Source organism: Micrasema longulum, unplaced genomic scaffold (assembly GCF_059751315.1).
Source record: "Micrasema longulum isolate JH-2025_06_02 unplaced genomic scaffold, ASM5975131v1 h1tg000900l, whole genome shotgun sequence".
Classification (NCBI taxonomy): domain Eukaryota; kingdom Metazoa; phylum Arthropoda; class Insecta; order Trichoptera; family Brachycentridae; genus Micrasema; species Micrasema longulum.
The window spans coordinates 72,696-88,329 of record NW_028278091.1 but is presented as its reverse complement, the minus strand read 5'-3'; the positions used below and the strand labels follow the sequence as shown (position 1 = coordinate 88,329).

Below are 15,634 nucleotides of genomic sequence, written 5' to 3'. Positions count from 1 at the left end.
TCCCTGAAGCGAGAGACTAATCTCGTTTTCATGCAAATACCACTTAAACCAGCCAATGATAGGTCACAAGCTACGTTAATGTCTAAACTTCCATATTCCCTTCTCAAAAGTGTTTTCCCTCTCTGTTGCAATAATTTCATGTTCTAAAATAGCGCAGAAAACAAATGAGAACAAAAAGTATCAATTAAAGAAACATGGGGTACAAATTTTAATTCTCTACCACCTTACAGTTTTTTTACCTTTTTCAGTATCAGAGACTAACGCGGCCAGTCAAGCCACAAACCCGAAAAATAATTTTTCGTCGTTCACGCTTACCTTCTAAACGTTTTTGTTTAGACTTCATATGATAACCGATGATTTAAAAAAAAAAAACAATAGGTGTACATGATTTTGTCATTGAACAAATAAAAGACATTAACAATATGCTCAGTTTCCCCAAATGTTTGCAGACGAAAGACTGGATTTGTCAAAAAGTTTAAAAATTGGAAAATTGTTTTTAGGCGTTGCCTAGTATGTGAAATAACTCGATCAGATGAATATCTTGACGTCAATATAGGGTTCAGTTATTTAACTTCACTGAAGTCAACAGATGGAAGAATTGAAGAAATATGCATGTTCAAATATAGGCAAAATGGTGAATGTTACACAGTATGTAAAAGCCACTTAAACCAGCTAATGACAGGTTATAAGCCCTATAAATGTCTGGACTTCCATATTCACTTCTCTAAAATATTATCCATCTCTGTTGTCATTTGTTGATTTAAAATAGTTTTTTTGTAAAACTGAACCAGAACCCTGGACGAATGTTTTTGACTCGATTATTACTCTCAGTTAAAAATCCTAAAAGAAAAATCGAGTGCTGCTTAGTCAGCCTTGTGACGCAGTGCCTTGTCCCGGGTTCGATTCCCGGCAGAATCGAAGTGAGAAATTTGTTTATAGGTGATTTTTCGCTGAAGTACTTCACAGTCTTTCACCTGAAGTGTAAAAATGGTCGATATTAGAACACTATTGTTGCGCACTAGATGATCACTATACAATCTCCGATGTTTGTATAAATTTGTCATAATTGAAGTTCTCTGAATTTTCTAATAGTACTGACTGTATTACTATTTAGTGCCTATCTACGTACACATGTTGACCATTATCTTAAATAGTTCATCTTATTTCAATTCACGTGTTTATTTGTCACGCTCGTGTGGAGTAAAATGATTGTTTTTACATTATGTATAACAATGCGAATTTCGTTGTTCGGTTCATTGTTTGCGAGTAGATGTAGAGCGCGGGCGACAGTAAGGCACCGATGGAGAAACCTTGAGACAGTTGTACTCGACCACTCTTTCCTGATAGCCTTAAGCGAGAACGGTTCGGAGTACCCGCTCCAGCCACACTTCGAGCAAAACAACACCACCAATTAAAAAGAGTCCTCACACACCATTCTCATACCCGCGAACGCAACGGGCACATGAAGAACTTCAGAGCTGAGCCTCTCGCCGTTAGGTATTTACGCAGTGAGGTACATTCTGATCCCGACAGACAAACATACCCGGACTTGCAGTCGTAATTGTAAGTCTAATGGTTTTATCGCGAACATATTCTCAACGCGCCATTTCAATGGCGCGTCGCTCGAGATCCGAGATCCTTTCACTCGCATACGGCGGCGTGGCGGTCTTACTCATACGCTCTTGATACGAGCGATTTAAGAGCGTGCATTCTTCGCATTGTTTTACCTGAGGGATTTTCCCGCGCGGAAACCCGCGTTTCCCGTTCCGGTGACGCGCGATTTGCTGTGACGTTGTCGGATGCCAGCGTTTCGAATTTTCCGTCTGGCGGCTGAAAACCTTCGGCGGGTCCTCCGGCAGCTCCGCGCTCGGCGCTCGCGGCTCGACAGTCGGCAGTTCGCGTCCGGCTGCCGTCGCCGCGACACTCCGCCGCCGCCCGCCGCCCGCCGACCGAGTCCCGGTGTCTCCGCTGTGCGTTCGTCGGCCGATCGATGGCCGAACTCTGAGATCCATCGAAAGACGATCTTCTGTCAGTGATGTAATCAAACAAGTGCCTTTTCGTAACATTTTAACGGAGTAAGTCCAAAGACATGGTTTTATTTTACAAACTCGCGATGATCTCGACCAGTCATATTGTCAAATATTTTTTTGCGATCACTCTCGGCGCTGTTTTGGTATTTTTTTTAGCAAGATGCAGTTTACATTTCTCATCTCTCAGCAATTCTGATATAATTAAGTCGTTTAGCGTATTTGTCTCTTGGTGCAATAATTTCCCAGTATTACGAACGAATATGACGAGTTAAGCAACTTCACTAATACGTTTAAAATCACGATTTAAACTAACAGCTTTGATTTCGCCAATTTACAAAATTAAATTCGTGAATAAAAGATAGTGCCAAATAACGTGTTTACGAAATTTACCCAAAGTATCATTAGTAACCATTAAGAAAGTAACTCTCACTTTATATTTCACTAATTTATAAGCCTCATCGCCATATTCTCAATGTAAGCATTTGACCTTACATATTTCTAAATTATATTTGAATCTCTATCGACAAACATGATAAGGAAAGGCAGCTGGAAAAAAATGTCCACAGATACAATATCCAAAGGAGTCATCGACTCGCACTGAGCGCCGATTCGTTTGCTACTTACTCGTATAATGTTTTCCTCGGTGCTGAGAAATGGAAAAGGTTACGATGGCGGCATTCGAAATTCCTTCAAGACTAAATAAAAGCTATTAAAGGTCTTCAACGACGCTTAACACCTTCATTGCCGACTACAGAATTAAGAAACATTGGTGACTCCATAATCAATAATAAACATTCTGTCAACGCCCATAGAATCTCGTTTTAAGGTGAACTTTTATTTTTACGAGATGCTTTATTTTGGAGACATTGTTCACGCGTATTTTTTAAATTTTTTTTTATAATTCTTCAACTGAATAGATTATTATTTACAATATGTATATTGTTTTTAAATAGTTAAATGTTTTATTCTGAAACAACGACGGCAAAATCCACACGTTTAAAATGTCATGAAATGTAATTAAATACATGACCTTTAAACTAGTTTATCAAATTAACAATCATCGTCAGCTCGAAGTGTTCTATAAACTTTACAGACTTTTTTAATATATAAAAACTTCAGTAGAGATTTTTTTTTTACTTTTACTAAAATCATTATAATTTATATCATATTAACAGATCTAGACGTATTAAAAATAACATAATTATGTACATATTATTATTTATATTTATATTATCATTTATATTTATATTATGATTTATATTTATATTATTTTGCATAAAATAATTAGAGCACCGGCCTTAAAGTAGTAAATACGTTGTACAAGCAGACGCAAGGTGTCAGGTTCGATTTTCAAATCAGTAAAAATGATTGAAAGTATTTTTTCAGTGTTACGAGTATGTACCAACCGTTATGCGTGATATATTTTGATCAATATTTTTTATCGATTTGTTCTATTTTGAAGCTTAAGACTGATCATCGTACCTTCGTGTAACCAAAATCATCCAGATACGCTGCGATTGATGTACCAATGCAGTGTCTTATGCAGCATTATGTTTAGAAAGGGAATGATGATGATGATGTCCTAAATAACATAAAATAAATCCAATCGGGTTGTCGTACCGTGACTAGTATTGCAGACTCACACATCAGAGTTTCGCGGTTCGAACTCTTCTACCCCAACTTGATTCCTATTTTCTTATATGAAGTTATTTACAAATCGTTGAAATGATCCCAAAACTGAAATATTTATGTAAGCCGAAAGGACGCAAATATTTTTTCAGATAGAAAAAAAATATTCAAAGATTACAGGTCGACAATATCCAGACATGGAAATATGTCTTTAAAATTAAAGGCGCATAGGGTACTGCATTGGTCCTAAAAGTTCTGCGTATAAAGATAGTTTTTGTAGCATAGATCGTAAGATGAACAGTCTTACGCTTTATGTGTCAGTCTAAGAACATTGAAATATTGCAGTGGAATCGAATCCATAACCTCAAGATCGGTAGGTGAACGCGCTGACCACTATACAACGAGGTGGACTTATCTCCACTTGATTTATATATTCAGAACTTTTATTCAAGAGTCGTCATCGAGTCAAAAACGCTCGTGGAGTGTTCTTGTTCTTTTTCACAGAACTATGTTTTTTAACCAAATGCATAAAAAGAAAAGAAAAAAAAATCCTTTTTTTCTTAACTAGTAGATAGTACTTTCAGAAAACTGATGTACTTTAAAGCAAAAAGTGAGAACTCAAAAGTTAAATGTGGTTATCTGGGGCTAAAATGGCCTGGGTGTTCTGCGCTGTAATTCACTAATGTGATTGTGGCTCCTAGCCTGCTGTGGCAAAAAACTAGAGCTTTAAATATTTTTTAACGATAAAATCATTTATTTATTTATTTTTATTTGGGAAAAAAACAACCGTTTTTACATATATTGTATACAGAAAATAAGAATATACATGAACAAAAATTGTGAAAACAGTCAATATAAATTTTCTACAGTGGTGTAAGCTATTGATTAAGTAAATTTTCGGTATCAAAATAAAGGCAATTTAATAATTAAGAAATGTTAGGCACTTGGAAATTGCAAATAAAAAAATATACACATTTATTTGTATACAGTAATAAAAATAAAATAAATAGAACAAGGTAAATTTAAAGAATAAGAAAAAAAAATCCAAAAAAATAATGTAAAAGGTACAAAATATAATATTGAACATACGAGTACATACATAATTACTGTTATCGTATAACTAAGCTAGTGTACTGTCTAAAAGGAATCTTCTATATTTTATATAGGAGAGATGAAAAATGTCTGCGTGCCCGCCGAGAACAGTATTATAATAATGACATGCTCTAAAGAAAAAGTTTTTAGTTTTTCCTTGGGTTAGTCTTAGGTTCTGGCAAATTAAAGGTAGTATGGAGTCTTGTTCTGTTGGGTACAAGATATTCTAAATCTATGTTAAAAACGCAATACATCTACAGAAATAATCACCTGATATGCACAAGCATTATCGAAAGACTTTTGACTTTCACAATTATCGATCACAAGTTATCCTATAAACGTTTCGCATTAACTTGGGATTTTGATAAATTAAATGAGTGCTTCATTAATCTTGTCTAATTTTAATATCCCTTTACCAGGATCAGATAAAATCCCATGTGACATATCGCGAATAACCGGTAGCGAACGAGTTAAATTTTTACGCGCCGATGCTATACAGTACACTGCATGTGTGTATGTAAATATGTATGTTTTGGATCACGTCCCACACCTTGTACTGAAATCAGTATGCTAAAACATTTTTTGCGATTACAATTGCTGAATACAGAAATGTCACTTTGCTGCCGGACTCACGATTCGAAACTGTCTCGGGAGCGCGGCAATGCGATCACATTTGAACATCACACAGCAAAAACGAGCTCATTGACATAATATATAATTAAATTTACAGGAGAGCAAAAAGAAGATTAAAGCCTTTCTTGTAGGATACTGGGATCTTTTTTGTATTTATGTAGGTTATAATTGAATGCGAAATATATTTTTACATAACATTTACATGAAAAAAAACGATGTTCTAGAACTGACAAAAACAAGCTCATTCAGCAATCGTCGAATTTTTTACTATTGTATATTTTTTTCTCCAATTATAAGACAATGAGCCACGTTTTATAAGTTTCACATATTATCTTAATGTATATAATTTCTCTGTACGTGCGATGTCACTGAACTCCTCTTAAACGGCTTAACCGATTTACGAGCGTCTTTCAGAGAAATATAGATCTTTGCACTGTGCGTGTTCGTAGATATTAAAATCTTTAATCTAACATGTAAAAAAAGTAAGGAGAATAAAAGTTTTGTTCATCGATCTACCAGGGTTGGAATTCTTGGAATTTAATCACAAACAAATACCTGAGTACCTACTTATCAATGAATAGTATTTTTCTAACGTTTGGGCAGGACATCGTCTGTCAGGTCCACTAGTATTCGATAGAAATCATTCAGGGTAAAAAAATGGCATTAATATCTCGAAAATCTAAAAAATGCCATGAGCCTGTTTTTGCCGTGTACCGTTCATATTTTAAAACGTACAATACCTATAAACGTAATGTACCTACTGTACAGGGGCGTGCGGTGGGGTTTTTGATAATGGAAGCAATTAATATATAGGTACATAATAATATACACTGCCCTTAAGAAATTAATCATTATTCCCTTTCCGCACCTAATGATGCCTAGGGCACTGCATCGGTACACCAATCGTAGTGTACCTTGATCATCTTTGTTATTTGAAGGTAAGATGATCAGTCTTACGCTTAAGGTACCAGTCCAGGAACTATGAAATTTTCTAATGTAAAAACACCTTTTAAAATAAATATTTCATTTCAAATCGTCGGGAATCGAACCCGAAACCTCTTGCATGGCAAGCGCGCTGACCACTACACGACGAGGCTGAACGACAAATTAAGAAATGAAAGACTTACTAAATATGTATACCTACGTATGAAATAATAACAATAATTTTACATATCTAGTAAAAATTGTAAAAATATATCAACTATCTTCACTTTATATACCATAGTAAATAACTGATAAAAAAAAATTTTTTTTGGCGTTACATTTGATTTGACTAAAATGCAGTGAAACCAAAATTAATATTTATTTTGATACAAAACATGATTTTTTAACGAAAAAGAATTGGTCATTATTTGATCGCGAAAAGTCAATATATTATATGTAGCGCCTAATAGCTTAAATGTTATCAACCAATCACAATGTTTGTGTAGATGATCATTTAAAGTAAAATCCAATATGGCGTCCAAAACTTCATGATATTAAAATCAAGCAAAAACAAGCGATGTTAATTTCAAAAGCCTCTAAAATCAAATGTTACTCGAAAAGTCCCTTAAAACAAATTTAAAATAGTTTTTAATTTTTTTTATTTTTTTATTTTATTTATTTCTTAAGTTAGCTTATATTAAAACTAATATAAACTATTATGTACATTTACATCATCTATGTATATTTACATTTCCTTACAGTAACTTATACATTTATTTTTAAATTCTTTGAGACACTTTTCATTCTTCATACATTCAGGCATCTCATCATACATTTTTAAACCCTTATACATCAAACAATTTTGCGACTCAGCTCTTTTCAATAATGGTAGTCTTTTTATATCCTTTTGTCTAGTAGCATATTCATGACAATTTTTGTTTAAGACAACTTTATCCTTAAAATATTTTGGTAATTTATCGTGAAAAAATTTATGTATAAATATCAACATATTAAATTTAAGTCTCCTTCTTACAGATAACCATTTTAGTTCATCTCTCATTTTTTTTACATTGCTATATTTATTTTTCTTAAGAACTATTCTCATCGCTTTATTTTGTAAAATTTCTAGTTTATTTAAATTTCCTTCGTTTGCTAAAAATAATATTGTTGAGCAGTAATCTATATGTGGAAGAATGATTGTTTTGTAAATTAGTTCTGCAGTATCTTTCTTTAAAAATTATCTCTAAAATGTATTAAAAAAATAAGTTTTGAACATCGCATGATTGTTTTTTATAAATGTGCTGATGAAAAACAGCAGGTTTTATTTGTGAACTTACAAAATAAACTTGTTTTTCATCCATAACTCAAAAACATATAAAATCGTTTTAGGGGGTTTAGCAATTAGACGCTACATATTATAAACATTTTTTCTTATTAACATATTACAACAGAGACGAAGAACATTTTAGAGAAGGTAATATAGAAAGAAGTCTAGGCATTACTGAACTTATGTCCTGTCATTGGCTGGTTTAAGTGGCCACTTTACACACTGTGTAACATTCATTATTCCGCTCATATTTGAACATACATATTCCTTCAATTTTTTCATCTGTTGATGTTTGTGAAGTTAAAAAACTTCAATTGTACTCCCAGGAGTTACAACAAACTCATTAAGGGACAGAATAATATTAATATAAAAGTATGGTAATAATAATAATATAGTAACAAGTAATTATATGTACATATAACTGAAATAAGATAGCAACAAATATTTAATACAAAGAAATTATAACAAAATTAAAATTAAAAATAAATGTTGACATATTTTAAGAAAGAAATATCCGAGGAAAAAGAAGAACTTAAAACTAAATTTTACCTTCCACATACCTCTTCAAATATTAATTTTTTTAATGAATACAGTCATTTTTTAGCGTTCTATAGGACTCCGGTAGCCTGTTGTGCTCCCTACAAGCAAGGTACAGCAGAGACCTTAGACCATAGTTGACATTAAACATCTCATTCAAAAGGTAATTTTAGACGAAAAATTCCATAATCCCTAAGCCGACAGCTGAAACGTGAGACTGAGCATCTTAGATGTCAAAAATAATCAAGGTACGCTTCGGTTAGTATATCAATGCAGTGCATTATGCATCATTAGGTCCAAAAAGGGAATTATAACGATTATACCTATATTCTGTTATTAAAAAAAAAAATTGAAAAAGAATTACTTTAAACATGATCAAGCAGAAAGCAACCAGTCCACAATAATGTTTTTAAATAAAATATGTATTGGTGTTATCGAGTACAGTAAGGTCAATTATATGTTCCGCTAAAAACAATCAGGCCACATTCATACAAAAAACTGTAATAATCACATTCTGAAAATGGTGTTGATCAAAATAATGGCATTTTTCAATTTGCAGAAAACACCCACAGCACTAGAAAAATCTTACGGTTTAGATGCTTATGGGAAGAATAATGCCTCCTAAAATCTAGTTCTCTTAAATAAATCAAAGTGGATAAATGCAGAAGTATTTTAATTATATAAACTTTTTGATTTAAAAATACCTGTGACATAAAAACATGTTTTAATTCAAAGTTTGAATGAGGTATCATTCCATATTATTCTCGCTGTATTCTGCAAAATGTATATTTTAGGTTGTGTGGTCAGCCAGACTTAAAAAAAACATTTAAATTCCTGTTATATAAAACAGTAATGATAGATAATCCGAAATTATATAATAGTTTTTTTTTAGTCTGAGTGGCCTCATAAGAATAAACAACACAATAAAGAACCAGAACCACAACAATAATATGTATATAAACAATGTTTATACTAAAACATTTAAGTTTGTAAGTGAAAATTCTTGATGGAAGTTCATTGTAATTTATTATATAAAAAAACACGAGTGATACTTTAATCCACAAATTTGGAATATCCAGTGACCGGTTTCATCGCTTTCGCGACATCTTCGAGACTGGTATCTTTATTAAAAAGTTAAATGTATTTATACAGAACTGTATGTTATACAGAACGTGTTTTATTTATATAATAAATGTTTATACTCATTAAAATATCGCTGTTTCAACTCATTAGTTACATTGAAACATTTTGTTAAAAGGTCCTTCACACAAAAAAAACACAATGAAATAACTATTTTATAATTTCGAATTCTCTATCCTTGCTGTTTTGTATAAAGACATTGAATTTTATAAAAAAGATATCAGTCTCGAAGATATCGCGAAAGCGATGAAACCGGTCACTGGTTTTTCAAAATTTGTGGATTAAAGTATCTCGTCTTTAATTATTATATTTAAAAAAAGTTTATCAAACACAAGTTTTTGTAATAAAAAATCAACATCGTTGCATACTCAATTACTACTCGGCTACGTTACGGTTATCAGTCCGCCTTCAGGTGTAATGGTCAGCGCGTTTGCCTACCATGCAAAAAGTCTCGGGTTCGATTCCTGAGATGGTTGACATGAAATATTTGTTTAAAAATGTGTTTTTACACTAGTATATTGCATATTATTTGGACTGGCACCTAAAACGTATGACTGGTCTGATCATCTTACCTTCATGCAGCAAAAATAATCTAGATGCGCTGCAGTTGGAGTAACAATGAAGTGTTCTATGCACCACTTGGTGCGGATAAAATGACGATGACACTTTGTTTTACCATATTTGTACAAAACAAAAACATACAATTTTATTTGATATTAATTTTATTCGTTTTACTTTAATGATCGTTGTACGTACTTTTGATCAAAATTATTTATGTTATACTGATTACTGACATCATCTTGAATACTTTTTTTTTCAATTTCATTTTGTATATTTGTATTAATTACCGTTTCACTGGCGAATTGTTAAAATTTCTAATAATGCACGTTGTAACAAATTTGCAATAACGATTATATTATATTCCAATATTTTGAGTTTGTAGACAAATACTAAATTTCATTCCCTGGGAATTTATTAAAGTTAACAAATTACAACAGAGGTGGAGAAAATCAACAGATAGAAGAAACGAAGAAATATGGACGAAATTGTGAATGTTACACAATGTGTAAAATTGCCACTTATACCAGCCAATGACAGCTCATAAATCAATAAATACCTAGACTTCCGTATTTCCTTCTCGAAAATGTTTTCACTCTCTGTTGCAACAAATTTAGATCTTAAAAACTCTCTAGGAAGGAAACCCAGCCTGTCTACAAACATTTGAACGTACTCAAAACATTAATTTATTTTCGCTTAACACTTGCCGTCCTTTGAAGAACGTTTTCAATCATGTTTTTTCTAATGTATTTATTTTATGAATAAATGAATTCATCTTCCTATAAGCTAAGTAAAGTGGGCTTCGCTTCCTCGCTGTCACGAGTCCGATGCTCATACCAAGACAAAGTAAACAGAGATCGTATGCAAGTTAGTCCCAAGATAAACATCTTACTAATGTTTAATTGACATTCAAATTTTGCCAAAGTTGACTTTTATTCCGATTACGATCTTAATTGCATGTTTATATATATATTTAAATGTTAAGGTTCATCAAATGATACTGAATAAGAGTTATAATTGTATTTTGATATTTACTTCATTTATCCAAGGTTGGTAATGTTTCAACGAAAAGTCATTTAAATTAGAAAATTAGTTTGTCTAGGTTATTCCACTTTTATTTATTATTTTTTACCAACGACCGGGTGTCGTCGTAGCCGACATTGTCAGACTTGACCAGTCTGATAATGTTAATCACTTAATGAAGCGTTTTTCTAATTATAATTAAAATGCAATTCCATCTAGAAATCTTAGTACAGAAACTATATATTTTTATGAAAAGCAGTTTTTGCTAGGCAAACGCATTAGCCACTACACTTTTCAGGATTTTTCCTGAAAGTAACAAAGTCGGAAGCACTCTTGCAGGGTTCTGGTTCTATTTCACACGTGACTACGTTCATTATCCGCCCGGACGAGATATATGTACTTAAATAGTATCACTGTTAACTAAGAATAAATAATAATAGTGTATTATTAAATACTTATTATTTACTGAATTTGCCAGATCAAAAATCACACAATTTAAATACTAACTGAATTTATAATTTATAACTACACAAAACATAGCTTCTTTTTCGCTCACTGTGTCAATTTACATATGCATCAACTGTTTACATTATTTCATAGTCGACTCGCTCTACATAATATAGGCTTATCAGTTCATGGTTTACCTATTCGTTCTAATTCTTAAGGCACTCTCTTAATACCCATTCACAATTCCTCTTTCTTCTCTAACTCATATAGTGTCCATGCGGCTCGACTATGGAATCATCTCCCATCCACCATCAAAGATGTTACTACATTATCTCTGTTTAAATCACGACTTAAGAAATATCTCCTTTCTCTTCCTTAATCTCTCCTTCTTTCCTCTTTCCTCTTTTTTCCTTTTTCCCATTGAGTAATAGTTTTGATTTAAGGTAATTTGTAACGTTTATTTCTATCTTTATATATCTTTAGCTTTTTAATTTTTTTTTCTATTGAATATGTTCTGTAACTTGAATTATAAAAATAACTAACTTTTATTTTATTGGTTGGTTGGAAGAAATTGCCATTTGGCAATAAGCCCGCCAATGTACAAATAACATTATGTACAAAAAGTTAAATAAATAAATAAATATATTTTTATACCCAAACTCAGAACTTAATATTCGCGCTGTTACTGTCTGAAGTACTAGTCTCATTTCGACATTAATTAGTATTTTTCATCCCTTTTCGGCTAATCCGATTATTAACCTTAGTAAGTACTCTTCTGGCTTCGGTAACTGCGTCATAATTTCAGTAAACAACAAAAAACGAATCCAGTATTAGAACTTCGCGTTTTATCTATATTATTTTATTCTTTAATATGTCAAGAGTTGACGACCGTGAAAATTAGTATTTCCATTCAATTACCAGTCGCTAATTCTAAATAGAACCGTAAATAAATTGAAGGTTTCAAAAATATTACACGCCATTTTGTACTCATTCCTGACTGCATTTGTTAAAGATGTGTTCTTTCTACTGATTCAAATCACTTATTGATACATTTCGTTGGTATTATTCAATAAACAAAAATATATTCCATCAGGAAGTAGAATAAAAAAACAGTATGTTGCTTGTATACAACATACGAATATGATGTTAGAGATTATATGGTCGACGTAAAGAAACCCCGCTTAAATCTTAAATCTAACTAACTTAATTGTTTCGATACCTCCAAGTCTTTTGATCTAAATAAATGTTTAAAAATTAAGTATTTGAGAATATCTATATCGTACTCTTTACATTTTGAATATTTCCATACTATATATTGACCACATTTACGAACCTTAACTATAAAACTTTTTGTCATAAACATAATATGCTTAGTCTTGAGGGTCGCCGTTTGGTATTAGATATGGGGATTTTACATGATATTCTTAATGGACGTCTTGATAGTCCTGTTCTGGTTTCTGAGTTGGCCCTTAATGTACCTAGCTACCGCACCCGTCACACGAATCTATGTATCTCTTTTCCATGTACCTACAGTTCGCACCAACTATGCACAGAACTCTCCTCTGATTCGCTTGACGCGTAATTATAATGTATTTTTTAATAACATAGACATATTTTACTGCAGTAAACTCACTTTTAAAACCAAAATTAAAAAAGTATTATATGAAAAAAATTATGTTTCTTTATAAAAAAAATATATTTTTACATTATAAATTTAAGTTGTTTCTATGCACTCATTTCAAACACACACTCACCCTGTCCATAAACCTACCCTCACACCCATAAACAATCACACACATATTCAAATACCTACCAAAACCACACTCCACTTTTTTACACACGCATCCTCACACAAAAAAAACTCGCACACATGCACTTCTATGAACTAATATCTAACTGAACTGGATTTTTATAATTGTATTCATGTGAAAAACTGATTTGGTTTTATTTTATGTTTTTTTTTATGATGTTGTGTATATTTTTTTGTATTGCTGTTGTTTTTCTGAATAAACAAAAATAAAAATAAAAATAAAAATAAAATAAAATAGACATAATACGAACTTGGTTACTACGTGTTCAGTTATAATAGGGGTTAGATAAATCAAGTTTCCACTCTCGATTATAACAATTAAAAAGTATACAATAAAAGCTTTAGCGCGATAGATTTTTTCAACGAAAGAAAATATTGTTTTGAAAACATATCAAAATTGCGATAGAGACGTCACAAGAGCAAAATTTGTTTCGTTTTATTTATTAGCTTTCATTATTTTATTATTAATTATAAATATATTTACGCGTATATACATACATACGCATATGCGTATATGCATTTGTATATGCATATATCCATGTGTTTATGTATATGTATATGGATTTGTAGGTATGTGTGTATAATCTATGTATAAGTTTATATTAATTTTTATTTGATTTTTCACTGTTTTATATTTACTTACTAATTCTTCTTTCTTCTTCTCTTCCTTCCCTATTTTCTCATCCCACTTCCTTTCACCCCTAGCAAACTTTACGATTTGTTTTTTATATTTTTGTTCCTTTATGAAACCCGTTATTTTATTTGTTGTTATTCTGTATGTATTGTTTATAACTATGACTGTGTTGGATTCATTAAAAAAAAATTTAAAAAAATTAAGGTAACGGTTGGAAATTTAAAAATTAATTTTCGTTATCATTTGTAGGTTCCGAAAATATTTTTTAAGGATTGTGTAAGTTTCAAATCAAAAATTGGTTTCCTCGCTGTGCTACTCATTTCAACAATTTTTTTAAAAACTATCATTAAATAGGTGAATCACGGTCACTGTTATCCATTTGTTTCTTTTTTGAGTGATACCGTCTGCGTTGAATTTGTTCCGACTACATACTACAAAAGTTAATAGAAATGGACCAACTGCCGACTGCGACACGGTACAAATTACTAGTACTTAAACAATTACTTTTTTCTACAAAACACTCAGTTCACCCTGAAGATGGGTCCTGCAATGGTAGCCGAAACGTCGGAACAAATCCAACAAACACGGTATCACCCAAAAAAGAAAACAAATTGAAAACTATCTTTAATTTCTCCGGCTCATAAATTGTCAACTGCATTCACCACGAGAAAATACAAACTATAATTTTCAATTGTATACATACAATTTTCTTAAATTAGTGATATAATAATTATTTCTGATCTTAATATTTTGGCTATTTTTGATTTTCCTGATTTGGTAAAATGCATCTATTTAATGGCGTTTATTTTCTAGGCGAGGCATCATGTCGAATTTGCACATTAATTCTCTGTTCCCGAGAACTCACTCTCTCACAGATGACATTTTTAATATAAGTAATTATTTTATTTATTAAGGCAATCATACAGTCTTTATATAAATACAAGGTTGGTACCTTCTTTGGTAAGAACAATTAAAAAAGTAAGACCAATTACAGATTTCACACTAATTTATTATAAATGCAGGAGGAGAGGGGAATATTCTAAAAAAGTAATATTAAATAAAAAGTACACAAAAGGACGAAGACATTGTATAGCTCCAACTCCACTTTCCTCCTTCTCTCTCAGCTTTCAAGAACGTTTATATTTCTTTGAATTCACAACCAACAATAATAATTTAGATGCAGGTAGTAGATGTACATATGAATAAGTATAAATTTAAAGTTGAAATTAAAAATCAAAATCAAAAGTTTAAATTAAAAGTTAAAATTAAGAATTAAAATTAAAAAGCTAAAATTGAAAGATAAAATTAACAGTAAAATTAAATGTTAAAAGTAAAGCAGGAGATAAATTCAAAATATCTTTAACAGATCTGATAAAAATATGGTATTTACAATATAATATGTCAATGTCTCTAAAACTGTCATTACAGGTAATCTGTATTCTTACGGCAAAAAAATAAATTATATCGTATTATCGGCGTTGTGATTTTTTAAAGTTGTATATATCTGAAATTACTCCGTATGTGACGTCAGAGATTCTTTTCCGCTTATTCTCGGTCAGTTCTGCCGATTGGTGCGTTCACGGTTAGTAAACCGGACATATTTCACAGCTCTCTTATCATTGGTTGATTCATAAGACCCAGTAACGTCGTTTAAAGTAGTTCGTTTTTATTAAAATATTTTTTCGTACGTTTTCAAGAAACTTTTTTAATGCTTTAAATTTTTACCGAGCCCTAGAAAACGTTTTTTTATCAAATTTCCCGTAGGGTTGAAGTTTAAACCACAGTGTTAAAGGTATCATTTTTATATTTTTGATTTAGTGGTTGTGTGGTTCATTTTTTATTAGGAACAT

The 15,634-nt window shown here is 31.6% G+C and overlaps 1 protein-coding gene across 1 annotated transcript in view; it reads left to right on the top strand.

Annotated features, from left to right (window-relative positions):
- Nucleotides 1–1,914: 1,914 nt before the first annotated feature.
- Nucleotides 1,915–15,634, top strand: part of LOC148278259 (uncharacterized) — a gene marked incomplete at its 3' end in the record, with an annotated part of 29,998 nt that continues 16,278 nt past the window's right edge. The window contains exon 1 of the mRNA XM_088231683.1: nt 1,915–2,075. The remainder of the gene's footprint in view (nt 2,076–15,634) is intronic.